The sequence below is a fragment of the Nycticebus coucang genome, chromosome 2 (assembly GCF_027406575.1).
Source record: "Nycticebus coucang isolate mNycCou1 chromosome 2, mNycCou1.pri, whole genome shotgun sequence".
In the NCBI taxonomy this organism is placed as follows: domain Eukaryota; kingdom Metazoa; phylum Chordata; class Mammalia; order Primates; family Lorisidae; genus Nycticebus; species Nycticebus coucang.
In genome coordinates, this window is record NC_069781.1 from 94442305 (window position 1) to 94463701 (window position 21397).

The window sequence follows — 21397 nt, forward strand, 5'->3', positions numbered from 1 at the left end:
ACAAGCTCAGGGCTACCACTGATTCTGTGTTATGGTGAGTTGTATAATTATTTTATTCTATATTACAATGTAATAATAATAGAAATAAAGTGCACAATACATGTAATACTCTTGAATCATCTCGAAACCATCCCCTTTCCCCACCCTGGTCCATGTAAAAATTACCTTCCATAAAACTGGTCCCTGGTACCAAAAATGTTGGGGACCACTGTCTTAAAAACCACCAATAATTAAGGCCACTGACCCACCAGGGCTTTCTAAGAGTCATCCAAAAAATACTGAGTGCTCCAATCCAGCCCTTCACCCCAGATCCTTTTCTCCTACCTGCACATTTAAGAAGACCAGGGTAGGTGCAGTGAGAGAATGTTATAAGAATCAGTGGTTACAATAGCTTTGCAAATACAATGTCTTTGTTTTAAGAAGTTTCTTTTGCAAATACAATGTCTTTGTTTTAAGAAGTTTCTTTTCACTTCTTTAAAGACGAGTGAAGAGTCCTCAAAGAGAACCACTTAGGATGAATGGAGTGCCTGCAGCAATAAGACCCAACCCATCATTCTTCTTTGAGGGTAATGCTCTTGCTGCTCTGCCTTTATCTCTCTGAGCTAAGGAAATATGAATTGAGGGATGGGAGGACATAGCTAGGCGTTGTGGCCGCCTGTAGTCCCAGCTACTCAGGAGGCTGAGGAAGGAGAATCGCCTAAGCCCAGGAGTTGGAGGTTGCTGTGAGCTGTGTGATGCCATGGCACTCTACTGAGGGCCATAAAGTGAGACTCTGTCTATACAAAAAATAAAATAAAATAAAAAAATAAGAGAGATGGGAGGACAAAGAGCAGGGGACATAAGGGAGCAACCTGCCTTTTCATTGTTGGGCTTGGTACAAAGCAGTGGGAATTTCCTGTGGATTTAGTGGACACTGAGAGAGGCATCTAGACTGGGGTCCATGTGCTAGGCAGGAAGTGTGCCTGCTGGGCAATGGATAGCAGAAGCAAGCAGCTGTGGGGTGCATTGTCCAGAATGCAGCTTGTGGGTAAGTGGAAGGTGAAGACATGGAGATGTATGGTGGCCCCAGGGGCCTTGTGTAACTGACACACATTCCCCAGGCATTTGCATGATGGCACAATGAGGTCTTCAGTAGCCAGCCAGTGTTGGCCAGAAGGAACTACCACCTGCAGAAAAAGGACAATGGCCATAGATATAAGTCACAAGGTAGTTACTCTTTTTCCCCTACTATCCTTCCTAAATATCTTCATAGGAATCAGGTTCACATTCAAATTAGGGTATATGTTCAATGCCAGAGGTAGCACTAAATGAAAGGAAGAAATAAGATGAAATCTGAGAAGAGAATTATAAGGTACACTTAGAAGAAAGGGCCTGGAAAACCAGTGATCTTCTGAAACATCATTAAAGAGTGTTCAATGTCATTTGGGCAGAATTCGGTTAAGCAGTGCTTGGAAAAATGAAATTGTTTCAAGTTATTATCCTCATGGAGTTGAGCCTGCTCATTAAAAACCTAATTTATATCCATTTCTAGTGAAAAGAAAGAAACCAAATTGTAAACATTTTTGTATAAGAATTTTAAGAGAACTCAAAAGCAACAAAAATCTGTATTTAGAATCACTACAGGACATCTGCCTTGATAACCTATGCCACAGGCAGACTGGTCATCTGTACAATGTTACTTTGGACTTATGGACAAGAGGCCTCTTTGAAACTTAACTTATTTATAAGAGAGGTGCTTACTTCCATTTATGAAGTTCTTATGATTAACATTATTTCTGAACTAGTTTTTTTACTTTGTAAAAATATAAATTTAATAATTTTTATAATCTTAAAAGCTTTATTTTATACATTACGTAAGCTGTATATGACAAATCAAATAGCTCAGATAGCATGAAGTAAAATGTCAAAGTTCTACAGTGCAACATGTTCACTTTCCACAGTAACCATTGTCAACAGTTTCTTATTTATCTTTTCAGAATCCTCCACATCTCTAAAGCATGTAAGCATACTTGCCTTTTTTTATTAAAAATGTGTCTTACACATGTCCTTATGTTAATCCACATTTATTCACTGCATTCCTTTAAAGCACTACATAATATTCTGCTTTGCTTTTGCCTCATACTTTAACCACGTCTCCATTAATGGACTTCTAGCCTAATGTCATAGTTTCAATGTGCTGTCACAATATAAATTAATGAGGACCTTGATATACTTGTTTGCTTACCTCTAAAGAGAGAGTCTCATTTAATTGTGACTTTACAAACCAATGTTACAATGATATTCTTTGGAATGCAGAATCTAAATTATTTCATGCTCTTAAAGTACTTGATAAGTAGCCAGAAGAGATTAAATTATGCTCAGCAGAGTTGGTGACATTATGTAATTTTAACACACTACATTCTAATTCTCAAAGTTGGCAGTTCATAAAGGGCAGAAGCTTTATACCAGTACACTTCACAGTACCATGCTTGATAACAGAGTGTCCTAAGAGTATACACACGTCTTCTTAAGCAGAGATATGATGAGGACGAACAGGCTAATATATACAACTTCCTTGTGATGGGTGATTGCAGAGGCTAACATAAACAGCACGGCTATTTCCCTCTGGTTCACACAAGCTCCATAGATGACAAAGCTATAGCGCAGCTGCCAGACTTATCTCCCCTTTGTTTGTCATTCTTCTAAGTAATCTCAACCTTTTCCATTTATCTGAGGCCAAAATACCTTCTGTTTTAACGAACCAGGGTAAAGGGCAGAGAACACTACCGCTGAGGCCTATCTCAGCTGTCTTTAATATCTGAAACCGTGTATTTTTCCCCCTAAGATAGATGTTTCTGTCAGCATGAAATTCTTATTCTCATTTTCAGCCACTCACCACTCCTTGTTACCACTGCTCCTGTCCACACAATAGGCTGCCCATCTAGACCTGGACCAGCTCCTGCAAGAAACCCAGCCCTCCCTGGAAGATAACTGTATCTGAAAATGTTGTTGATCCGAGGGCTGTTTATACTCAGAAGGAGAACTTGAGAAACCTGATAACAGAAGCCTCTCTTCTGAGAGGTGAGTCTGTGTAAGCGTACGTGTATGTATAAAAAGACATTTCAGTTTTCAATAAATTGTTTACTGTTCAAACATTAAATAAATGTAGAACTGTTTTAATCAGCTGAACAAATATTTAATGTACACTCTAGCATAAGAGCTGTATTTAAAAATATCCTCTGTGCTGCTAAGACACGGGAATTTATGGAAACCAGTAACCTAAAAGGTAAAATCAACATTCACAAGGAAAAAATGAAGCACATAATCTTAAATTTAAACTTATCCTCCCCCCTTTTATTAGCATCCATTAGTATTTTACCTCTGTCTGAGTAGGAGTATGTGTGTGCATGTGTGAGAGTGTGTGTGTTAAGTCCTGGGAAGTGCTGGTTAGATTACAAATATACTTAACATTTTCTAGAACAGCTAATGGTTGGGTGACTACCAAATTAATTTCCAGTAAATTGTTATGAGATGGTAAAACACAGCAAAGTTTATAGTCTGTCTGGGACTGTGTTTCTTGGAGTAAGAAATGCTTGTTTGCTCTTTAGGTTCCAAACACTGGACGTCATTCCTGATGGGAGGAACAGGGTTTCTATCCACAGCCATTGGAAGGGATTGTCTAAAACTCCAACAGGAAATGCTAAATTCTTAAAAAACATTTTAATCCTCAGTAGATCTTGTGTAAATATCATAGAAAGCTGGCAGAAAGTAGGTAGTTTTAGAAAAACAATCTCTTACATGAGTACATGGGAAGCATCTTTCATGAAATAGATGCCATACTCATTTCACTAATTGAATTTTTAGTTTTTAGTTGTAACTGTACAGAAGAATGAAAAGTCCAGGTCATAAGGTGGCTGGCTGAATTTTTCAACTTACTGTCCCGCTAATTTAATTCAGCAAGCAGATGTCTAATTGAAGGCACCTTCTCTACCAGAATCAATTCAGAACAGAGAATTGTAAGGGCACGTCCAGGGCCTGGTAGTTTGGGCACTTATTTCTCTTGGTTTTTGGTGATCACTTAGTTACAGCAGCATGTGGGGGCCATGCTATTTATCACAAGGCCACAGACTCCTTGTTTAGGTTTCAGTCAAAAGAATCTTTAACAGCAAATTTCTACCCAATTAACAGGATCATGAGTGTAGTTAATTCTATTTAGCATTCAGGGATTTAAAATACCATATTTATTGGTTTTCAAATGCTTGCCTTCCTTCAGGCAGATAGAGCTTTTTAGTTTCTTCTGGCTTACCATAGATACTCATTATAGTAAAACCTGAAGTTTTCAAGTAATTTTGTTTTCACGATTTCTTTTGGAACATGACAGCACCCATGGGTTTATTGAGAAAGTTTTGTGCCACTGGTTGAAAAGGAAAAGCTTCAGTTTTAGTTGGAATCCAAGCCATCTCTGGTTCCCTCTAGTTCAGCAACAATTCGTCCTTCAGTCCAGAATTGCTGATAAAGTCGTTGTGTTTCTGAGAAGACCAGGGAAATGATACTTCAGAGCCTAAGTTCAGCTGTTCATAACCGTAATGAAGAGGAACTGGAAGCTGAGACTTAAAAAGAGAAGAAAGGAAAGGAAGCTACTTAGCAATCAGAAGAAAAACGGTGTTTATGAGATCATTAGACACCCATTTAAAGTGCTTTTTCCTAACTAGCTTTAGCAAAAAGGAAGTTGTCAACTTAAGTCAATGAATACAATACTATATCCACATGACTACGAAAGCAATTAATGCGCCTTAATGCTATAATGAAATGTTTGGGAATTATAAAATGCCTCTTCCAAATTTGGGGCTGTTTTTCCATGAGGAAGCTTTGATGTCTGTGCTGTCACATAAAGCTGGCTCTTATGTCAACAGAAAGATGGTGTTCTTGGCAACTGATGCCAGGCAAAATGCAAATTCATCTGCCCTCCTTCTCAATGGCCTCTGGAATAATGGCTGATTTGGGCTGAAAAAATAAAAGAAAATTAGAATGTTTTCTTATTTAGCTTCAGGTAGAGGCTTGGCTGTAGCAATCTCTGAAGCACCGTGAAAACTTGATAGCACTTCCCACTGCATTTTTAGAAACATAATACATAAATACGGAAATAGCAATGAAAAAGGTCTCCATACTGATGTGGCTTCATTTAGGCTATTTTCCTCTCTTAGCTGGCTACACCTAATTTGAGGGTATAGCATTAATATAACCATCAGAGTAGGTGCCTTAGTTCAGGCTATTTTCTTCTCTCTCCATCCCTGCTTTCTATGCCTGATGTGTGGGTACAGTATCACCATACCATCCACATAACGTTGGTTTGCCTGAACAGAAAAAGAACCTGAAAGGCAGATCCCTGGGGCTTTTCAGACCTTGGACTTTTGCATAATAACCTAGTGAATAGAATTATGATGATTCCATTTTATATTTCCATTCATCTTTTCCTGTTCCTGAAATTCATTGCAAAACAATTGCTTCTTCAGGATTTCCCTCCACCCTGCTGTTTTATTTAGTGTTACCCCATTTTACTTCCTATCTATACTGTAAGCCAGAGGTAAAAGACAGCCTATCCACCTATTAGCAATTACCATTATTATAAATACCATTTTCCTTGGTTTCTTATTTTCTAATTAGGTTTGAATGTAAGGCAATCTGGGGCACAAAGAGGGGGCTTAAGCAGCACTCCAGGTATCCCCATATGACCCAGTAGATAGCTTTCCTTGGAGGCAGGGAGGCAGGCTTAGCCAGACAAGCAATTCACATGAGCTGCCCAGGGGATTCTGATTTCTGTTTTCAGTGTGAAAGCATGGCAGAAAGCATGAAGTCAACCCAGCATAGTCTGATGACTGCACAACTGCTCTGGTGAGGAGACAGGGGAGAGTAACAGGCTTAGCTGTCATACCCACTTCTTACATATAACTCATCCTGTTGCACATAGAGATACTCTTCCTGACATTTTAGGAATTTCACAACAAGCCTGGGAAGATGAGTAAAGAACTGTAGTTTCCCAAGACTGTTCCAGAGAGGCCTCTCTAGCTGGCCTCTCTGCTGCCTGTAGGGTCAGGTCTACTCAGTGGGAACCCTATGACCCCAACAGAGTGGGTTTCCAGTCAAAGCAAGCACTGCCACACACTAGTAAACACAAGGTAAAGCCCCCTACCTGGCCCCTATCTTTTGAAGGACAGTGCCAATCCAAAGGTCAGTGTCAGGACAACTATCACCAGACCAAAAGAAGCTGTGTTCACTCCCCACGAAACACAGAATGAAAAACATGATGGCTCTCTGTGTAGCCATCAGACTGTGCTGAGTCAGCATCCAGAACCTCTCAGAAAGGATTTACTGCTGCAGGACCAAAATAAATGACATGGGTGAGTGGATGGAAATGGGTGGTGTTCCTACTTCAAAGTTTCTTCCCAGCTGCTCCTGAAGCAGGAGACTCCTTCAGAATTTCTCCCTGAAAGAAAGCCCTTAGGAGCTTGCCATTTCTGAAGGATTCACTGACTTTATCTGTTTGAAACTGTAAGAGATGCCAGCCCTTCTGTGTGTTTTGTGTTGATGTTAAACAAATGCACGGGTCTACTATAGCCACATGGGCCTCATTCAACATGAGGCAGCAGTAGGAATGTAGTCACTCGGGCCAGCAGAAAGAAAATAGATTTGCCTATAATTTCGTATTGTTCAATATTTTCATATGATTAAATGCCCCAGTCTTCCCACAGGTTCAAACTATACCTACATTTGGCTCTTTTCAGAAGCCAAGAGGTCTCATTAACAGACTATGACTTAGCCTAGAAAGTCACTATAATTTCAAGGTTTCAAGATCAGCTGTTATTTCTTCAGTAGATAAGATCAAGCCTGCAAGTATTTATTTTCTTAATCAGGATTTGGCTCTGAAAGGTGGTGAAACAAAAGAGGAAGGAATTGGGGGAAGGTAAGAATGAGGTGGAGGGAAACAGCTGTTGGGTTGACCTTTAATTATTTATATGCATTTTAAAGTTTGAACTTCATTTGAACCAGTTTGAATTCGTTGGGCTTTCTGATGGCTGGACATTGCAGCGAATAAAACTTCCACCCATATTTAAAAATCCTCATGTTTCTAAAAAGTGATTTAAATTTAGATGTTTTACAGTTCTGCCTTCTGAGTAAGAGGCAATAAAAACTGGATGGAAGATATTTTGGTTTTCAGAATTTTTACTTTTTCTTTACGTAAAGTAAGGTTTTTGCAAGCATTAGAAATTTCAGATCATTTTTGGGAGTGGGTAGGGCATAAAATTTAAACAGACTGAATTAGTGATATGGTGATGACCCTGATTCAAAACTGTCTATGAAGTTTGTGCAAATAATATTACCTCCGAATCTTTTCCCTAGGAGAAAAACAATTCTAAGAAAGAACACAAAACTGTGGCAGACATATTCCATGAGATGGGGGCCAACTGGCTGTTGGCATATAGGTACCCATGTGGGAAGTCATCTGATAGACTCAACTCTATAAACACTTGAGTCTGCCTGAAGTTTCCAGGAACAGATGTCAAAACAGGACAGAATCCTGGAGACAAGAAATTCAGACTGGCCCAGTCTTTTGACCCTTTTAAGCTACTGACCTCCCACGGCACTGTAATAGTCCATCTTAAAGAGCATCAAGAGTTATCATTTTCTGCAAGTTATTTCCCTGAACTCCCCTTCCTGCCTGATGATATTTTCATCCTCATGGTGATTAAATTGTGTGATTACAGGTACCCAGGTGTTACTGATAGAGGTCTATACACAATTAAGAACAACCTTAGGTAGAAGCTACAATGTGTCCCAAATGGCAAAGTCAGCTTATGACTAAAAAAGCCATCTTCCTATTGGTTATGAATGTTTTCACTTAATGGAATCTGTGTGTTAATGCTTATCTGCTTGTTTTGCACATTTTTCAAGACTTGTGATTGCAATCCCCTATCTTCCACTAGTAAATAGTATAATGATGAATCCATAATGGATACAATCATTTTACAAATTTAAATGTGCTAATTTGAACACATTCGAACAACTGTTCTTTTCATTGTAAGAGAGCCTATGCTGACATGGCTAAACCTTAAATGTCTTTTTCTTTTCCATGATTAGATAATGTTCAAAAGGAAAAATAAATGTATCTTAGATTTGAAGCATATATATGTATTCTTTCTTTTATTGTTAAATCATAGCTGTGTGTATTAGTGCAATCAAGGGGTACAATGTGCTGGTTTCATATACAATCTGAAATATTCTCATCAAACTATTCAATGTAGCCTTCATGGCATTTTCTTAGTTATTGTATATAGACATTTGTATTCTGCCTTTAGCAAGTTTCGCCTGTACCCATTCTAAGACACACGGTAGGTGTGGCCCCACCCATTACCCTCCCTCCATGCTAACCTCCCCCCTCCTTTCCCCTTCCTTGGCCCTTTCCTCATAGTCTTGTGCTATAGTTGGGTTATAGTCTTCATGTGAAAGCTATAATTTAGGGCTTCGTAGTAGGGCTGAGTACGTTGGATACTTTTTCTTCCTTTCCTGAGATACTTTGGTAAGAAGAATATGTTCCAGCTCCATCCATGTAAACATGAAAGAGGTAAAGTCTCCATCTTTCTTTAAGGCTGCATAGTATTCCATGATATTCCTGTACCACAATTTGCTAGTCCATTCGCGGGTCGATAGGCACTTGGGCTTCTTCCATGACTTAGCAATTATGAATTGGGCTGCAGTAAACATTCTGGTACAGATGTCTTTGTTATGTTGTGATTTTTGGTCTTCTGGGTAGATTCCAAATCTAATTTTAAACTGAACAAGGACATAAACAACTGTTAGCTATTTTTAAAAAAGAATTTAAGATAGGGTGGTGCCTATGGCTCAAAGGAGTAGGGCACAGTCCCCATATACCATGATGGTGGGTTCAAACCTGGCCCAGGCCAAAAATTGCAAAAAAAAAAAGAATTTAAGATATAATTTTTGTAGACAACTTATCTTTGTATTATCAAATAACAACTTATACGGCTTTAATGAGAGCAGTAAATTACTTCCTGAGCAAAACCACACATTTTAAAGTTGTGATTTTCTCAGGCTTAGCTAAGGCAATTCCAAGTGATAATGTCATCTCCCCTCTTAATTTGTAGCCATTTGGAATATACTAATGAATGACTAAAATTCATTAATTCATTCACTCATGAGATTCTGTAACGGATCTTGTAACCTAGTGGGGAAAATGGACATGCAAACACCACTATATGCATGGTGGCCAGTTTCATAAAAGAGGCCTATCTGAAGAATCATAAGAACACAGAAAGGAAAAGAAAGCCAAGAAAGGCTTCACAGGGGAGGTATTCTTTGAACTCAAGTTTAAGGTACAGATAGATCTTTTTCCTCCCTTCCCCCTTCGCTCCCTCCCTCTCCCTCTCTCCCTTCCTCCCTCTTTCTCTCCTTCCCTCCCCCTGTCCCTTCTTTCCTTCTTTCTATCCTTCCTTTCCTAGGCTGGACTTGAATTCCTGGGCTCCAGTGATCCTCTTGCCTCGGCTTTCTGAGTTGCTGGGATTATAGGTACACACCACCAATCCCAACTTACAAGTAAATATTATATTAAACAACAAAAAAAATGTACAAAATGACACCCACATTGACAGGTGCATTGTAAGGGCTTAATTAATGGAAATTCTTTTCTTCTCTAAATATTCTTTTAAGTTGTAATTGTTACTATTAAAATATCTCTAAATGTCCAAAACTCTAACCTTATCAATTACTTTCTATAATTAAAATTTCTCTGTAACTAATACAAAGATTGAGACATAATTATCTTAAACATTGAATGATCACTTGATTGTATTCATAAAAACATAGAGTGTAGAAAGATGGTTATGATCCTAACCTCTCCTTTGTATGTTTTAGATGTACCTGGGATATTGCATTCAATTCTGGGTACCGAATTCTCACAGGGACAAGTAAACATAAATCTGCACAGGATAAGGAGAGCAATGGGATTTCAAGCTTTCCACATAATGGTCAGTAGAAAGAACTGTGTATGTTTATTCTAAATAAGAGGAAAAACATTTAGCTCCTTCTTATGATTTACAATCTGTCTTGTGAGGCACAAATTTGACTTATCCTAAAGTTTTCAAGTGATAACACCCAAAACTAAGTAATAGAAGTTTGAGTGTGATAAAATTTGGCTCAATGTAGGGAAGAACTTTCTAAACTTCAACTACTCCCCATCATGTGTAGAGTGAACAGAAATCTGATAGGGTCTTGGGAAGATTTGCTCAAATGTCACATATTTGATTGGAAGCATACCTAGAAAAGTCTGTTAAAGCACTGAAATTCTGTGATTCTATGATGTCCAACAGAAGCCAGATTTTGATTTTTTTTTTGTTTTGTTTTTATTTAGCAAGATTTTCCCCAATCTAACAAATGATTTATGGGAAATATCAGGTATGTCATTCTTGCAAATTTTTGTACCTAACTAAAATTGTGTATGCAATGTCACATTATTCATGTGCAAATAGAGACATATTGGTAAGTTGTCTAATATTCGCTTCTTAATATTTGTACTGTAAATGAGAGCAAAAAATCATCTTAAGATTAATTGACAGCCTTTGAAAATAGCCCATAGGTTTGGAATAGAAGCCGGGCCCTTGCAAAGATCAGAAGGCAATGTCCCGTGGTGAGAAAATTGATACCATGAAATAGTAATTCTCTTTGAAGCTCAGAGAAGAGACCCACTGAAGAAAGTTAAACACACAAAAGCTAAGATTTGCCCACTATGAGGAAAAAATGTCAGCATCTGAAACCACTTCATGCAAAAGCCTAATTTCTAGCAGGGGTAAATTGTCAAGACTGGACTGAAGAAGAATGATGAAGACATGCTTTCCTCCCCCAAATCTCAGGTCTCTACAGCTCTCATAACAACTAGTTAGCGGAATCAGAGGACCCCAGAGGCCAACTGCATTTGTCTGAGCATCTGTAAAGTTCACTGGATGTGCTATGCTTGGACACTACCCAGTGGCATGGTATGGACAGAAACTGCTAAGCTTAGGTTCATGGAGGTAACCAAACACTAACAGCAACTAAAAGTAAACTTTGCAAACATTTTTACCAATCTGAGATCTCATTTACAAAATCACCTGGACAAACACTCCATGATCCACCCCTCCCCCACCTCATGACACCCAAGTCTATTGTTTTTTATTCACATAACATAAAATAATCATTTTAAAGTGAACCATTCAGTAACATTTAGTGCATTCACAGTGATGAGCAAATGCTACATTTATTTAGCTCCCAAACGTTTTTATCTTCCCAAAAGGAAACCCCCTACCCATTAAACAGTCACTTCCTATCTCCCTGCCCGCCTCAACCCCTAGAAACCTTCAATCTGTTTTCTGTCTCTACGGATTTACCGATTATTGCATATTTCATATAAATGGAGTACATTACATGACCTTCTTTCATTTAGACAATTTAAAAAAAATTGACAAATAGTTTATATGTTTCCTTTTGCCATGCTTTACATTGGGAGTACCAAATTAATTCAAGTACCTTATATTAGACATCATTCTATATTCTGTTTGTATAGCTCTCTGCAAAATGCATTTACTCCTTTACTAAAATTTAATCATCACAACAACCTTATAAAGTAGGTGGGGACTGCTTTATTATTACCATTTCACAAGCGAGAATATCGAGGCAAACTGAGTTGATCCAGCACCCACAGTAAAGTTATTCAATGGATTCTGGTCTCCTGATTCCACAGCACCGCATGGTTCCTATCAAAATTCCTACTAACACACCTAGCCAAACCTAATGCTCATAAGATATCCTAAGACAGTCTAGGAGCTGTATTTTTTAAAATTTCAAAATCATATTTTGTATGAACAGAATAAATGAAAACAGCTTTTGGTTAGATGATTACCGTTTGCACTCAGTATGGGGTTGTTTCCAATCATATGACTGGAAGTCAACTATGCACACAAGATGGGATTCTGTGCCAAGACCAAATATCACTTGCAGTCACTTGGAAGTTAGCTCGGCTGCCAAGTCTTTGGGCCTTGGGTGTCGTCTGGAGCTTGGCTTTGTTATCTGTTACAGTAAGAAGGATGGACAAAAACTCTAAGGTTTCTTCCAAATCAAAATTCTACAAAGTTAAGCCCCAGCTTAAACTCAGTGTTGATCCCATATACTCTATCCACACAAGGCCAATAGAGCTATTAGAAATATAAGTCAGGCTGGGCACCCGTAGCTCAATGGTTAGAGCACTGGACCCATACACCGGGGCTGGTGGGTTTGAACCTGGCCCGGGGCCTGCTAAAAATAACAATGATGGCTACAACAAAAAATAGCTGAGCATTGAGGCAGGCACCTCTAGTCCCAGCTCGTTGGGAGGCTGAGGTAAGAAACGTGCTTAAGCCAGGACTTTGAGTTTGCTGTGAGCTGTGATGACAGTGAGACTCTGTCAAAAAAAAAAAAAAAGGAAGGAAAGAAAGAAAAGTCAATCAAAAGGTTTGTTCATTACTAATGCCAATGACCATTCCATTTTGCTGAAAATGCTCAAGAAATCATGACTGTTCTATCAAACTAGCTGTCCCATCCAGATTTTATTGACTAAATGATTTGTGTGTAAATAAACCATGTGTAAAGAGGCTTTAGTAATTAGGCGATGGCCAGATTCTTGACTTTCTGGTGTGAAGCAATATTTTAGACAAACTGCTCATTCCATGGTAGAGCTATCCACATTCATCACTCTTGCATTTTACACTGCCAAATTAGAAGGACTGCCAAGCAGCCTTTTTAGCATGTTCATAGATACATGTTCTCTTCAACCTGGTGCTTTAACTTAACAGTGAACTTGCCATCAACCAAACAATTAATATTTGAATCTTGTTATGCCCCCTCCACAGATTTTCCTGGGTCAGGTTTTAATTTTAGCTGTGGCTTCAGCAATTCACCCAGACAGGGGAACAGTCAAATTTAGCAGGGCTAGACTGCCATCTAGAGACCAGAATTCATGTCCCAAAACCTTGGTCCTCAGTGAGCTTGCCCTTTAACAAAGGGAGCAATCTGCCAAATAAATAAAGCTTGCTTGGGCAAGGTGAAAAAGGGCCCCTAAATCTAAAGAGAGATAATCAAGGTCAAGGAGCTGGGGGTGGCCTGGCCCTGGAAGTCTGCCAGTCCCTGAACGTTAGGTGACCACTGAGGATGTTGCTCAAAGTGAGCAGACAGACCCTGCCTGTTGGCTCAGAAATTACTTAAATTGATATTATTAACAGAGTCTCAATGGCTGGAAATGGAAACTACTTTACCCCAGGCCAGTCAGGATTTTTCTGCTTGTAATATCACCTGGAAGGAAAGGTGTCCTTCTCCGGGGCAAGGAAGGCTGACAAAGTCTTTCATGTGATACTCCAGTCTTTGTTTTCCTCATCAAACTCAAACCTGCCTTTCATTTTTCTGCTTGAGCATATCTTAGTTTATATATCCTGGGTACAGTTGATTCTATCTTCTGCTTATTATATATGAAACCTGAAATGACCAGTAGCCTCCTTAGGAATTTGGATCTGAAAATCATATCACATTTTTTCTGGTGTTTTCATGGGAAGCACATAGTTTGGAAATCCCCCTATCTCCCCCCAAACTGTTCTTCAGAGCCCTGACGCTCATCTCTTCCATTAGACAGTCCTTTGAAGGATGTAAAGAGGTTGGCTGGAGAAGTACAAGACTGAGACAGAGGTGGCTAACATTAATTAATTGCATATCCACTTGATAACTGTTCCCAGAAGTTCAGCAATAGGAATGTTTAAAAAAAAAATAAAAATAACAACTATTATCTTTAACTCCCAGATCATAGGCCAAAAGAGTTCCTAATGTGCTGATGCTAATGAAGTGCCCCAGGCTGTCCAGCAGGATGTCATTGAGGAATCTTTCAGCTAATGATGAGAGTGTCCAAAAAAATGTATTCTAATCTTGAAAGATTTTATAAATAGAAGATAAAGTACAGCATATGCTTCCAAGTTCCAGTGATATCATTTCTGGCCAGACTTCACATGATTTAGGAACTTTTAGATCCAGGAAGTGCTTTTGTTGCAGGTATTAAATGGAGTTTGGAAAGCAGGCATTTCAGGATAGTATGGTGAATGAAGCTCTAGTCTTAGAAGCAACTAAGCTATGGATCTCTGCTCTCTCACTCATCAGAGAACCAAGTGAGCTTCAGTTTCTGATTTTATAAAAAATAGGGACAGTGACAAGAAGAATCATTATGAGGATTAAGCGGAATAACATCTCAAAGTGCCCCACACATAGTAGGTGCTTTAACAATGTCCCTATCATTTCTTTCCTTTGTGGTCTTGCCTTGGCCATCATCATCCAAGTGGTATTCTACAGGTGGAATCAAAGATGTCAATAATATCTGTTCTGATAATTTTACTTAATTCCTAGGTTGCTGATGCTTCTACAGCAGTGTCTCTCAAGCATAAATGTGCATATGAATGAAAAGCCTGTTAAAATGCAAATCTAGTATGTCTAGCATGGGGCCTGGGGTTCTGCATGTCTAACAAGCTCCATGGGATGCTGCTGATTTGGGGACTACATCTTGAGTAGCAATCACTGGTCCACAAACTACCATTCCTGGTTGAACTTCCTGTGTTTGTAAATAAAGTTTTATTAGACCATAGCCACATTCATTCTTTCACGTATTGTCTAGGGCTGTTTTCCTGCTATAACAGCATGATTTCCTATCTGGTCCTTATAGTCTGGCTCTAAACCCCTGTTCTGTTCCATACATATAAAGTAAGTTAATCGTTGGCAGAAGCATTGAAACACGGGCTGTGAGAGGTATGGGGAGGGTAAAATAAGAGAGAGAGGGATAGCTATCTGTATTAGCTTCCTGTTGCTATATTATACATTGTCACAACAAAGTAACTTAAAATAACACATATGTATTATCTTACTGCTTTGTAGGTTAGAAGTCTGACACAGGTCTCACTGGGATGAAACAAAAGCATCAGCCACGCTGCCTCAACTTCCTTGCCCTTCCAGCCCCTGGAGACTGCCTCTATCCTGTGGCTCAGGGTCCTTTTCTCCATATTCAAGGCCAGCAGTGCAGCATCTCTCCAACTCTTCTTCTGTCATCACATCTTTCTCTGACCACAGCTGGGTAAAGTTTTCTACTTTTAAGGATTTGTGTGATTAAATTGGTTCATCCAGTTAATCCAGGTAAATCTCCCTATCTCAAGGTCCTTAACTGAATCACATTTTGGATGTAAGATGACATATGCACCAGTGCCCAGGTTCGGGGTGCAAACACATTTGGGGATTATGCCTACCACATGACCACAATATTCTATTCTTCAACCTCAATATTCCATTCCTTTCTCTGATGCAATGGGGTAACATGTTAGTCTTTACACTATGCCGAAAAGATGTCAGATGAAGCCATGTGACAGAAAGACCAGGAAATCTGCAGAGAAGATAATCAGAGGATTCATCTTTTTGTGCTTCTCCCACCGTACTAGTCTTACTCTACAAGGTCACCTTGTACATTTGTGCAGGTTGTACACTGCTCAACCCCAGAGTATGCCCTGAAGTTGCTCAGGGCACGAACTTTGCACCCACACATGGCAGCCCTGCCCTCCCTATTTCAGCCACTGGCTCCTGAAATCATAATTTGTCTACATATCTAGCTATTGATCATGATTAAATTGAATTTTTTAAGACTATTTAGAAATATTTTCTTTAACTTACACTGTACATGGAACTTGCTGGTGTGCATTTATTGTGATAAAATCAGTGGCTCTGTAAAAAGAAAAAAAAAATAAAAAGAAGAAAAAGAAAAAGAAAAGGAAAGGAGGAAAATATACCTTAATAGCCATGGAGTGAGATCACTCGAGCAGCAAGAAGCTTAGAAACAAATTCCTGTCGCTCAACCTTGGGCTCATACACAGTGACATTGACACCATTATAACATCCAGCCCATGACTGCAAAAGGCAGGGGAAATGTTTTCCTGTGACAAGAAAACGGGGGCTGGAATAAAGAGAAGACAAAGGAGCCCTCACAAGAATACTCCTCAGTTGCACCTACAGCTCAACGAGAAAGATTTCAGACATGAATCCCTGATAAGCACCAGCTAGGCTGTTATGTTTAATCCTTCACATTTTGAGCATGTCATAGTACTCCATGAAAAAAAGCTTATTGCATAAGCTGTTGTGACTCTCCTAAGCTCATTCTCTTCAACAATGCAGGAAATATAATAACAGGTAGGTGATCAAGAAAATAGATGTGATCCAACCATTATGCAAGATTCCATTTTGTTAAAGGTCAAGACAAATTATTACCAACTCCTTGGAGATACTGTTACATAGTTGCTGGGGACAAAAGGTTTCCTTTCAGAAGAGCTTCTTAGAAGCAATATGTGCTGTGTTTCAATCTTCAGCTAACTTTTAGTTAATGACTCTTGCTTTTTCTCCTACCAGCTCTGCTTATTAAAAAGGAGAATGGAGTCTGGAGTGTGTGCTGTCAGAATGAGCAGCAGGGTCAGTCCCTAATCCCAAATTGGATGCCCCAGGATGCCGGCTACAGAATGGGGGAAATGCTTACGTTTGATTAACCTTCCAGGTAGAGAAAGGGAGGCAGCCAGGGGTCTGCAGCTACATGACATGGTATAATAATAGTTTTAAAATATGGCATTCCTAGGAAGATGCAAGGAAAGTCACAGCATGTGGTGCTGACTTAGTGTAACAAATGAAGAAGACTGTGCATGGACACAATAGCAAGAAAGCCTTTAAGGGAAGAACATCACCAACCTGGGCATTCATTTTCTTCAAAATATTTGCAACAATATGATAATCCCTTATGTCTGCATGGTGCCTATGGAGTATATAATGCTCCAAGGACACTACTCCATTTGATCTACCACTGTCTTTTGTGTCAAAGTGTTAGAATTGAGAAGCATTTTCTCTGTTTAAAGAAAAAAAAATCTTGATTAAATTGTTAATGCAGTTTCTTTCTTTCTCTGGCCTTTTCTTAAACAATTTCTTTCAGGTATAAACAGTGAAGAGGGAATAAACATCCCTGGGAGAGAGAGGGAGATGTTGGACTAATGAGGAGGAAGAAAAAAACTATACAGTGCAGAAAGACATCTTTGAACACATTTCTCTCAGACTGGAATACTCATGGATCAAAGAAAGCACAAGGTCACTTTTATTTTGGGACTCCAGTAACAAAAAGAAAAAATAAAGTCTTTACCTATGTCTTTCTTCCTAGACAATGAGTTCCAGGTGTGCAGAGTTGAGTACAATCTCTAACACTTTGTAGGTACTCAAATAACGTTTGCTGAACAAATAGATGAGTGAAATAAAAAAAGAGAGAAAAGTCACCATCACATAATCAAAACCTGGTGACTTTACTACCAGGTTTGATCAAATATATGTAAGGAAACTTGTGAAATATATATTTACACTAGTCATTTTTTAAATACAATCGCTTCTGACTCTTTAACCCAAGAGTTGTCAGACTGAGCTTGATGCAGTGATTTTGCTACAGACCTGATGGAGGTAATTTAGGTAATGCACATTTTTATAATTGTTTACTCCAGCAAACCATATCCAGTTTATGAAATGGAACTTCTTCATTCCGAGCAAAATCTGATGACAGGAATAGCAGCTTAAAAGTTTGCAGTTTTCTCTCCTGCCTCACATTCCACGATTACTGGGTGTAACTCTCAATAATTCTTTTTCCATTTTAGAGTGAAAGAACATCTTGGGTCTTCTTCCACAACTGGGCTTATCAAACCAACAAGGCTCTGATATCTCATCCACCTACCAGCAGCATCTTAAACTTGTCACAACAAACAAAATCACAGCCTTTTCCTCCTTGTTTACTCAGAGCAGGGCACACACAGATATGTAGCTAATGCACTGTGTCAGTGCTAGATGCAATTTTCTAAACCCACTGCAAAAAATGCTGTCATTACAACCCTACCCTTCATGTGAAAACCCCACAAGAATCAGTCTTCTTTTAATAGTTGCAAATTCCTTTGTGTTAAAACTTAGTTTAATTAAAATGTCAAAATAGACCCTGTTCTAGATAGAAAGCCACAGTGGTAAGAAATATAGGTGAGCACTTTTGCCTGAAAGGCTTGGAAGGAGAACTTGGTGGAACATTAACTCTTCAGTCATCAAAGGACCCTCTGGACATTCATCTTTATCTCTAATTTTCTGCATAACTATTTGTTACCCTGATAACCAGCTATATAACCAGTATTATAGTTTTATGGGCAGAGAAAGTAGAGAAGCTAGCTCAGCCTCTTCGGAGTGTTCTTGTGTTGTTGATTTTCAAGGGAATTCAGGCAACCAACTTCATTCCTTTAGGTGATACAGGAAGGGGAATTTCTTCTTATTGGTCAGGCCCAAAATGCTGCAGTTGGCTGGACTCAAACCATGTCTTAAGTTTGAAAGAGATGACAAACAAGCAATCTTAGCCATCCACATAACTGTGAAATCTTTGCAAGGCAGGAAGAAAGAAAGGGGGGAAAATAAGCACCTGAAAGAGTATTGTTCCTTTTCTTTTTTAAAAAAAGCCTTGAAATGTGTTTAAAAAATATTTTATGAGGTCACACTAAAAAAAAAGAGTAATTGGAAGAAAAATTCTGCTTGTCTAAGCGAAGAGCACATTTGTAGCGGTAGGGTAAATGTTTTATCGATTGAGAAGCTGGGAAACTCAAGTCATTACTCACCATGGGCTAAAGAATAATTGCTAATGCTCTGGCGGAAAGATTAAAAACAGTTTCTGGAAGTATTTCTTACAATGATCAATGGTGTATCATCCCAGGCCATTGGATCTTCAATAACATTTTTCCCTTTTGGGATACAATCAATTTTTATAATATGATTCATTTGCCAGTGGGCATGCTTTCTTCATACGATGAAAAGGCACTTATGCATCTTATATTTTTGAAAAGTAATCTTATACAGCCGAAGATCAGGCTGTGGGATAGAAGACTCACCTGAATCCATCTCTATTTTAAATAGCTTTGGGAACTCATCTAGGTTGTGGGGCGGGAGGGAGGGTCAGAGAGTGGGCAGTAGCTGGCACCTTTGTTATTGCTTTGTTAACCCTTTAAGAATGTATTTAGCACACTCTGACAGCCATCGTGATCTTCCTAACATGAGGATGGTGACTGAGAGTGCGGTATTAGATTTGAGCATATGCCACCATGAGCTTGAATCATTTACAACACTAATTACCCTGGCAGAACTCTCAGGTCAAGGGTTGCCTTGCAGCTGTATACCGGCTGCCCACATCTGAGCAGGTCTTCAGCTTCCTGTGGTAGAGCTCAACGTTCTGCTGCTGAATCCATCAATGCATCTCTGCGTTAATAAATAACAGCTTCAGTTATGAGAGGATGTGCTTATCCCACAATTTCTCCCAGGAGAGAAAAACACTAAAAGCTTGGGCACAGCCATCTCTCCAGCTCCAGCTTGCCATTGGACTTGTGATGAGAAAGAAGGATGGCGCCATCACCAGGGTCTGCCAAATGCATAGGCCAGGAAAAAAAAAAAAAAAGAGTGAAAGGAGTGGAGCCAAGCTTAGGAAGTGATAAAATGATCTTTTGATGAGTGACATGCACCCCACCTGGAATTTTATTTGAATATGAGAACAATGGGAATAGCTTTTATGAGATTATAGAAAGGTTAATCCACTTTCTTCCTATTCCAAATTCTCCTCATTCAACACCTTGGCTTTCTTTGTATCCATGGAACTGAATGTCTAAATTAAAATAAAAGAAAACAAACAAAAAAATTTAAAAATGTGGCTCAGATTCCCTACATTTCAAATATTTCCTTGTTTGATGGAGAGATTAACCTAACATCCAACCTGGATTCCTAAGCCCCCTTCTGTTTGTTTCCATTTGAATGTTTAGCATTGTATAGACACAATCATTAGCGACTTTTGCATGTTTCTAGTCTATTTATTTGATAAACCAAGTCATGAGGTTTCCTATCTTTTGTTTTTAATTTCAAAAGAAAAAATATTTGATGTTAAAAAATAAAAGTTAAAAGATGAAATGACTAAAAAGAAACACCCTTGTATTTTTTAATAATGTGACTACAAGATTAGTCTTCCTGAAAGGAAATTTTAAGTCATCTTTCTCATCATAATAAAAGTTAAATTTATTGAGTACTAACTTTGAGCCAGGGACCAAGTAAAAGCCAAATATTTATAAGGTATACCTTACAAATATTTATCTTAGCTTAGCTTTTTATTTGTTTTTTATAACAATCTGACAAGGTAGGCAGTATTGTCTCTCTCCCTCTCTCTCTTTTTACAAAACAAGAAATTGAGACCAAAAGTGGTTAAGTAACATTAACCGTAGACACAAAGCTAGGATTATGGTAGGGTTGAGAATAGAACAGTTCTCTCTACTCTGAAGGCAGAGCTCTTAGCTACCGCTCTGTTTCATCCTCATAAATCTCACTGGCTCCCAATTTGCTAAGAGTGTGAATGTAATTATGCAGTGTAAATTGCACTTCTGAACCTAGAATCCAAGATCCTCCCTAATTGATTCCGAATGAGTTACCTTCACCATGTTATCTTTGGTAACTGATACTCTGAATCTAACATTCCTGACAAAACGCGTTCTTCTTGCCATTCGGTCTCCTTCAGCCTCATATCTCTCTTCCTTTCCAACTACACTTTTGCTGCCAGGAGTGCCACATCTCAAATCCACCCTGCCAGAAGTTCTTTCTCATCACTTTGAACTCTACTTCACTTCGTTTTATACAGAAAATGTATATGTACTACTTAAGAGCTTTCGTGTTTTCTTATAAGGCATCTAAATATGTCATATATTGTATCCCACATATGCATCAGTCTTGCTGCCTAGCACAGTGCAAGATTCACAATAAATTCTAAGTATTTGCTTAATGAATGACTAAAAAGTAAAGGTAGCACTATTAGTCCATCATAAATAAAAGATTACTGAAAAAGTCATTTTAAACCATTTCTAGATGTGCAAATCATACTTTTAACAAAATTTTATATTTTTAACTTAGTTAGGCATGAATCAGACCTTGGTCTTTGGTTATATATTAGTTTGTTAAGGCTGTCATAACAAAATACCATAGATTGGTTGGTTTAAACAATAGAAATTGGTTGGGTGTGGTGGCTCATGCCTGTAATCCCAGCACTCTGGGAGTCCAATGCTGATGGATTGCTTGAGCTGAGATGCTCGAGACCAGCCTAAGCAACAGCAAGACTCTCACCTCTACTTAAAATAGAAAAACTAGCTGGGCATGGTGGTGGACACCTGTAGTTCAGCTATTTGGGAGGCTGAAGCAGGAGAATCTCTTGAGCCCAAGAGTTTCAGGTTCCAGTGAGCTATGATACCAGGGC

The 21397-nt window shown here is 38.8% G+C and overlaps 1 long non-coding RNA gene across 5 annotated transcripts; it reads left to right on the plus strand.

The window, feature by feature from the left end:
- The first annotated feature begins 484 nt into the window (after nt 1-484).
- Nucleotides 485-19984, plus strand: LOC128575031 (uncharacterized). 5 transcript variants are annotated; one of them, XR_008376900.1, is made up of 7 exons: nt 485-566; nt 2868-3060; nt 9495-9561; nt 9907-10019; nt 10403-10446; nt 14965-17196; nt 17748-19984. It is a non-coding gene; the product is annotated as an uncharacterized LOC128575031 (long non-coding RNA). The 5 variants fall into 5 exon arrangements; XR_008376901.1 differs by lacking the exon at nt 10403-10446 and having other exon boundaries at nt 14965-16618; nt 17045-17196; XR_008376898.1 differs by lacking the exon at nt 10403-10446.
- The last annotated feature ends 1413 nt before the right edge of the window (nt 19985-21397 follow it).